Here is an 8,893-nt window from a genome sequence, read left to right as displayed (position 1 = left end):
GGGGAAAGTGCAAACAAACAGAAGCTGCCACATACATGTTCTGGAAGAGCTTATTCCTGTGTGGGAAGTGCTACTGTGTGATAAAGGACTTTTATATCTGGGTGAGTGTAATGCCCTGGGATTGTGCCAGCAGTGCCAAAAATGGAGATTTTCACAGCCCTGGTTAATCTGGGTACAGAAACCTTGTGCAGGCCAAAATTAGATTTAGTTTATATTAACACTGCTCATTGCTCACAGTGAAAGTTATATTGCTCAGAAGGAAACCTTTGTGTGTCATATAGGTGTACTGTGACCTAAGGTACCTACTTGGTATCCACAAGGTGAACAAATATTCCATGAAAAATTTCTGATTTGAATTACCACGTGCAATTTGGGGTTTTTTTTAACCATGCATTTTTAATGAATGTGAAAATGACCTGACTAAACCCTAGAAATTTATATTAATAAGGATCAATCAGTAAATAAAAGCATCCAAATGCAATGTTGTCCCCTATGGCCAGAGACAATACCTTGTATTTGCCTTAGCACAGTGAAGTCACTGAACTGATAAATAAATAACAACCAGACCCAAGACTACTGTCATCATGATGTGCCAAAGAAAACAACACACCACATTTACCAGGAACAAAGGCAAAAACAATACCTGGCATAATATGGTTTGCAAGATAAAATTTAACTATCCTCTGAAGTAATTAGCAAGTACACGAAGCTGGTAAGCAGAGAAAAAGGGACATCTCCTGTTCTGCATCTCAGGCTGTCAGCCACGGATCAGGAGTGAGAACCTGCCTGACAGTGACAAGGCACAGCGGAAAGCGTGGCACCGCTCGGCTGGCAGGATTTCATCAAACCACAGCTCCTTCAGAAGGGCAAATTAGCTGTTCTTGTTCTTCTTCCTGCCCCTCCTAAAATATGCTGTCTGCGTCCAAATAGAGACATCGGGACACGAGACAGCTGGGCTGTCAGGGATGCTGCTAACCCAGATCTGTCAAGGTGAGCATGTGAGAGACTTCAGCTCTCCATAGGCTGGGTGGAGGAAGAGAAGTCTGGGCTGTCGGTGCTAAGCTGCTGCCGCCAGGGAGTCAGGAAACTTCCTGAATACACAACTTACTCAACTTTTTGTGCCCTGTGAGGATGCTGCCCGCAGGTACCCGCATGGAGGGCCTGCTGCTAAGGCAAGATAAAAATCATGGCTTGCTCTGTAGAGCCAGGATTGTCCCACACCCAGCAGGTTTTCTTTACCTGGGACTCAGGTACCCACAGCACTACTGTGATTGAACTCTCTGAACAGAAAAGAACTCTCCTGCAAACCCAGGAGCATTTGATCTGCTTTTAGTTTTTCTGTAGCAGAAAATCCTTTAAGGCTCTGTCCTACAGGTGTTGGCACCCTTTGGGGTGAAATGTTAAAATCCTGTCTGCTCCATTTAAGAGCTGGTGGTGCTTTGGTTACAAGCTGGAGTTCACCACCACCTCCCTGGCTTCTCCCAGAGATAAACTTTAAATTTTGACACTGTTTTCTAAAGGTTCTCGTTGAAATTCAAGTTTTGCACATTTCTGGACTTTGCATGCACAGACAGAATCACCACTGTAGAGGAGAGAAAAAAAATTGTTGAAATAAGAGTTAGAGAGCATCCTGTGAAGAAAAGACTACACTGGTAAGTGATGTCCTGACACATGCTCAGCAGATGCCTTTTCCAGAGGAACCTGGTCAATATTAGGATGAGTTAAGAGAATACTTAGAGAAAGCAATAGGTGTTTTCAAAATGGATGGGCCATTAGCAGCAGATAATTGAATACCTGTGGTTAAGAAGAGCCATTGAGTTCAATAGGAGCTGCACATACATCTGAAGCCAACACAGGCTTTTGACAGAGCCTGGATAAGGTGATGTGGAAGCAGAAGATTTCTGAACAACAGGCAAAAGAAAGCTCTAGGTTACAATAAAAAATCGGGGGTGAAAAGCAAACAAACAAACAAACCACAAACTGAAGCTAAAATATTTTCAGCGTGACCAAACTTTTTCCAAAATAAAAAGCTTGGGTGGAAATTTGTGGTTCACTCTCTTTGGTGCTGCTTTGTAGATAGAGTCCCCCTTTGTTCAGGTCTGGTCTGGGTAAAAACAAAGTACTGGAATGTTTCACCAGGTGTAGCCCTTCATCTTCTACCATTTATGATGAGGAAAGTTGTATGCATATTTATATATAACTCATAGAACGTTCGGAATTTAAATTCAGTGTTCCTTGGGTCACTGAATTTTGTTCCTGTCCAAAGAATAAGAAAACTGCTCCTACATCAAGATATTCTTGCTTGCTCAAGAGCTTTGACATCCTCCAGGCCAAAAAATGAGGCTTGTCAAGGGTTTTATACAATTTAATAATCTCCCATAGGGAGATGACGGAATTCTCATGACAACCTGAATAAAGGGTTTTTTGGAATACACACTTCTGGCAGACACAGGTGGATCCCATTTCAGCTCTTTGCAAATCCAGCAAGTGCTGCAGGACCTCTTCTGCTGCCTTGGCATCGTCTTCTGGCCTGTGAGCAACCTCCAGCCTCCAAGGCAAATGAATGCAGTAATGATCCTCCAAGCAATAATGAAGCAGCACAGGCAGCACAGGACTGAGATCAGCTTCTCACTGACTTACAGCAAAGCACCCAGCCTGGTGGGGACCTGTGTGTAGGGTCACAGCAATGGATAAAGTCAAAAAGAAGATTTCACAGACTTCCTTCATGCTGTGAGCGTTGACTTCCCTGATAGGGAGGTCCCAGAGCTGACCTGAGCCATTTGGCTCTTTCTCTCTGACCTTACACCATACCTGTTACCCCTTTTACATTGCTTAGCACACATCTTCTCAATTTTTTTCTTCTCTTTTTCTTTGGCTTCAGCTGCCATACATTTGATTATCTCCCTGCTTAACTGAAAAAGGCATTCCACATATTCCTGTTGCTTTTGCTTTGGCATTAATTATGCCCTGTTTTTGTCTTGAATTTGGATTCTGGCTGTACATTTGCAAAGTGGATTTGCTGGGAATTCATGCAGCATCATTTGTCAGCAGCTGCTCTCCAAAACTGCCTCCTGAAGAAGATCCTGTGCCAGACAAAAAAGCCTGCAAAGTTTGAAGGGGCTGCACAGAACTTACAAGATTTTCTCCTAATGAAAAGTTTAATATTTGTATTAAGTATTTGAAATAGAAGGTGAATTTATTCAGCCTCAATACTATTTTCCTGTATATTTTGTTGATATGCAAAGGTATTTCTTTGCTGCTTCCCAATACTTTTCCTGTATTCCTATAAATCCGTTGATTACAGTTGTAAAATACAGATTAGCTCTCAATTTTCTTGAAGACAGTGTTAGGACTTAATCTATAACACTCTTCCCAATACATTTGAAAAAGGCAGAATTGAGAATTTCAGAGATATAAAGCATACTAATGTCTGTGTTATGTGACACTTCACAGACATTTTTCCCAAAATAAAAATGGTTAATTTAATCAAACTTGGATTTTGAATCTCCAGTCACTGATAGATGGATGTTCCCCTGATAGAAAATAACATTTAACTGACATCGATACAGACAAAAAAAAAAGCTTTCTATCTCCTAGCTTTGGTTGTACTTGACCCATTTTGTTTTGAATAACTACTTTTGAGAGCTAAAATAATCACAGATTCACTCTGGTTCTCAGTTAATTTTTCTGATGCATTTTTGCCAATCCCACAGGTTGTGCATGTGGGCCAGAAGCACAAACGACATGGCACAAACTACCCCAATAATCTTAAACACAAATATTTTGAGGCAATTCCAGAATGATATATTGGTCTCCCAAAGGTGGTTTACAGTCACAGTTTTGTTTACAGATTATTCCTTTGTAATAGCTAAATATTTTTCTGGTAGTGAAAACGGAGGATGTTATATTTATCACTTGAGAGATGTTGAATATAAAATTGCAACCTGCATTATTCAGCTTTGTGTGAGGTCTAGCAGCACCAAAAATTCTTTTTAGCCTGAAAAATGTCTGTGGAAGGCTCCATTTGTATCAGGAATTAAATAGAGAATGAGAAACTTGACCACTTGAAAATAATTTGTGTCTCTCCCCCAGCCTCTACTTAGTCTTAGTCTTTTCCTAAAAAATAATTAGCTATTGTGAAAAATGCTCACAGAAGTTCTGCACACTGAAAAGAAGAGGGGAAAAAAATCACAGATTTTTATCCTTGCAGCTGACAAGGAAGAAATGACTGTGAGCCAGTATGCTTTGCAGATTTGGGAACACCTTGTGCAAGGGCAGTGGTGTCAGTGATGCTGCTGGTCCTTTTGGGAGCAGTGACCTTTGCAAAGAGCAGCAGCACCCACAAACACTAAATTAGAAAGACAGAAGAGGAACACACAGAGTCCATAAACCTGGAACCAGCTGTTTAGAAAGTAGCCCATAAATATGAGAACCCAGCTCACGGAGCAGTGGCAGCTCTCTGCCAGGCAATGTCACCAGGAGCTGTGCCCTTCCACTACAGAGCAGAGATGTTTTTAATATATTTATATACTTTTTTTTCCAGTCCATCAGGATTTGTGCTTGTGCTCTGCGAATCCATCAGGCAGCTCTGAAGGCATAACAATAGCTGGTCAAGGACGGAGCACACAATGTCTTTTCACAAGGGGCAAAGGCAATCAAGAGATTTCACACATATTTGTGCTGCCTGAGAAACATCCTTAATGTGTGGGGACACAGACAAGGGTAAGAGCAAGAAAGATAAATTATCTTGCTCCTAGCTACAGTCAGCCTGTGGATAGAAGCAGATTGACACAGTTGAGTACAAGCACTACGAGCCAGAGACTGTAAATACCTGTTAGAGTGCAAGCTGAGCTGAGCAAGGAAAAATGTCTGTCTCCTTCCTCCTAACCCTTCTGCTCATCTTTATCTGTCTCTCCTGGTAATTTTATCATCCTTCTCAGAGAGCAGAGAGGGGATGGAAAGGGTAAGTGGCATTTCTAACCCCAACGCTGGATATTAAGGGTGAGGTATTTAAATCGGCAAGATAGATTTAAGAGTCATCAGCCTTCGGAGACAAGCACTTAGATTAGCAGCTCTAAAAACTCTTCAGGAATTACATCTAAAGCAACCCAGACAAAGCTTCCCAGTAATCCCATTTTTGCACATTTGCAGAAATGCATTGAGGAGGCTAAAAAACATTCAGCCCTCAGAAACCCCATAGCTCAAGTGGCTACTGCTGCAGACTTTGGCTAATTACACTGCCAGGTGTGGATGCTACAGAAAGATTTAGGTCTGAGAAGAAAAATGATGAAAATTTGAACTATTCCTATTTTCCCTCCTCCTAAGTTCTTCTGTTTCTGCATATGTTGTGAAACTGCTTCTGCTTGGTGATGGCTGAGGCTTGTGCAGAGAATGGGACACACTGGGAGAACATCTCACTGGATTCATGTCTGACACTGCACCATCACTCCTGAGCAGATTGAGATAGCAGGAATTGACCAGATACAGCCAAGAAAATAAGGGACAACCTGTAGGATTCCTTGTGCCCTTAGCACTTGTGTATAGCAAAGCCTGCACTTTGGACCTGCCCCAGGACAAAGCTCACTGAGCTGCTTTCACAGGATGGTCCCAGCAGATCACCCCTATATGGGGCACAGAGAGCTTTGGGATTGCCTCGTGGAAACCCAGATCTAGCAAAAGGTCACTAAGAAGCTGATAGTGCTGCTGTGCCCAGGACCTGGCTTTCCTCATCATTCAAACTGCAAAATGGAATTCTCTTTTACTCCATTCCAAAGGGCGTGTGCAGGTTTCCCTTCATGGAAGGTCAAGGGGCAGAGAGCAGCTGAGTGTCTAAACCTTGTCCTGTCATTCACAGGGAACAAGGAGGGCATGAAAGCCTGGAAATACTTCCATTAATTTATAATGGAATTATGCTCAGCTATAGCTATGACTAACCTAATGAGGGCTGCATCTGGGAACATCCCCGAGAATCTTTCAGCAGAGGCCCTGTTCTACAAGCAGATGTGGGCCACAGCTCACTGCAAACGTGTGTAATGGACAGGAAAAGTGGGAGTCTTGCTGGTCACTTTGTCTGCTGACATTCCTGCACTGGAAAAGACGTGGGAGAGCTCTTTGTACTGAGGAATTGATGTCCTGAATTCCAGGAGCAGCATGGTGATCATCTGGACACACGGCCATATGGCAGGTCATGTGTGCCAGGAGAAGCTCCCAGGAGAGGAGTTTCCACCTTCAGAATATGACTGCTCATCACTGTCCTCCAGATTGCAACAGGCAAGACACAGAGCACCCCATCAGACTCGCAGAGAGGTTTATCAGAGAGCTAACATGTTATGTACGTAGGAAATTCAGTGCAATATTGAAATAGGAATAAAATAGAATTCATTGGAATAATATTATCAATGTATCTTGAAATGCAGCAGCAATACAGCTTGATAGTCTCCAATTGAATATTCTTGTTTTGTTTCACTTCAACATCTGAATTTTCTTTTCTTACTTTGATTTGGAACTCATTTCAAGTACAAAGAATTTACTACAAAACAGGGAAAAAAAGTTGCTCATCGGTCAAAGGCAAACTCTTTGCATTTAACATGGAAACAGCTCCTCACAACAGTGTAAATCCCTGATCAAAAGATAAATTTCTTTTTTTTTTTAATCAAATATTAGTGATTACTGTAAGGATCACTGCAAACACCAGCTTCATGAGCGTTAGAGGAGCCTACTGAACTCAGGATCTAAGCAGACATGCTAATAACCCTAAATTAGACTAGAGTTTACTGAATATTAAGATTGCTGAATATTAAACAGGAAACTTGTAAATTCCAACACAGCTGATCATCCTCTAAATGAGCCAGTGAATAAAATCATTCCTGAAGTGCTCAAGTTCATGTACTGTTGAATTTAATTTTTCATCTCTGATTGAAGAGCAGAATGACTCTGTGTTTTCTTAGTTTTTATCTCCATGGAGAGCTAAAGACAGCTACTGTCATCTTGTATGCTAGGTCTGTCACTCTTGGGACATCTTGCAGCGGGAGCCTAAGTGTATTCAATTTTTAAGTGAAGTCTTCTCAAATGCAAGATACAAGCTGTGAAAAAAAATCTTACCAAAAGAGGAAATAAGAAATTAATTGCTCAAGTTGCAAGTCAGAGGAAAAGGCACACTTCTCTGCTGTTTAATTTGCAGAGAGAAGGAAAACAGAAGAAAAATCACAACCAAATGCAACATTTCATCATTAAAACCACAATTAAATCAAAACATCAGAAATAATGTCTGCTGGCTGTAATTAAAACTCAAGGCACAGGAGTGAGTGCCTTCAAGGCAGCTCTCATTGCCTGCCAGAACCCATATGTTTGCTTAGGTACCAGGTTGAGAGCTGCTTAAGAAATGCTGACACACATATTCAGTTGATACATTAGTGGACTGAGTGTAAACAGCAACAAATACATTTTTACTTGTGAAAATAGATAAGTTAATTACATTTTTTTGTGTTTATATATATTATATATATATATATATATATATATATATATATATATATATAAACACTTTTCATTAGTACAATGAAGAGTGGCCTGGAGACAGGAAGCTATAAATAAGATAAAAGGGATTCTGTGCTGTACCTGAAAACTCTTCATCCCACCCTTCCTCTTCTTTTTTCACCTTGTTTTGTTCAAACAGGCTTTGAGTGAACAATTGCATCAACCTGGGTCTAGCTGCCCATCCACAGGAGCCCTCAGGAATTTCCCCAGTCCCCAGGGATGTGGCTCAGCCCAGCTGGAGAAAGATCCTCAGACATTTTTTGTTTGGGTGATGTCCCAAAACACCTGTGCATTACCCAAACCAGCTTGGTGGTACTGAGTGAGCCCATAAACTAAAGTATTGGACTAGTAAGAGCTTAATTTTTTTGTGCTGGAGGAAGTGTGTCATAACCAATGCTTTTCTATTAAAAATTAATTGTCTCAAGCAGCGTGACACTAAAACTTAAATTTGCAGCTCATTCTTTTAAGGTGCTGAACTGCATGGCTTTAATCCCCCGAGGCATTAGTGCAGGTACTTAAAGTTTGTACGAGTGTAGTCTTATTGATGTAAGCACTTGGTTAAAAGGGGCCAGATTACAAAGCTTCTTTGAGGATCTAGCCCCGAGCAGTGAAAAGAAACAGTTCAGGCCAGAGACATCAGAGTGGGCTAGAGCCCACATGTGTTATTTGCATTTGGAATGAAAGCATTTTAAGAATTTAATCACTTTTGAAAAGCATTGTGCAAAGACGATCCCCAGTCATTTTGAGGAACTAAGTCCTCTTAAATTCTAATTCTTACCCTTCTGCTTATTCACAAAATAGCTTTAAGGAATATCTTGGCGTGCCTCAGCTTTTCCATCCCTACAATACGTACCTCAAAGGGCCATTGTGCCTGTCATTAAATAGTGCTGGGAAAGCACTCTGAATATCTGCACTGGTATATATATTCCAGGAGAAATTATTACTGTAGCATTAGTACCATATGAAGTTTGATATAAATCCATGAACTATACCATTGGTTACAATTCTTTGAACACTATCTCCTGCATAAAGATATTAAGTGAAAGAAATAGTTGACTACTTTAGAACATAGTTCTCTAAAACCTTTATTCTCACAGCTATATTATATTAAAATGTCAGAATATATCCAAACCCCTATTTTTATTTTAAGCTTGGCTGATTTATTGATGGCTGTGCTTAATTTTTAAAACATTTTCTCCTTTAGAAATTAGTCTTCTGTCAACCTCTCTAATGTACACAATCTGGAGTCACAGCATTCATTTTAAGCAGCTTAGCATTAATGTTTAATTCTGCAGTCCTTACCCTGGCTGTGCAGAACAGTTTGATAGTTTATGTCTTTTGCAATCAGTAGTTAGCA

The sequence above is a fragment of the Passer montanus genome, unplaced genomic scaffold, assembly GCF_014805655.1.
Source record: "Passer montanus isolate IOZ18808 unplaced genomic scaffold, ASM1480565v1 scaffold1, whole genome shotgun sequence".
NCBI lineage: Eukaryota > Metazoa > Chordata > Aves > Passeriformes > Passeridae > Passer > Passer montanus.
Note: the sequence above shows the minus strand (reverse complement) of the source record.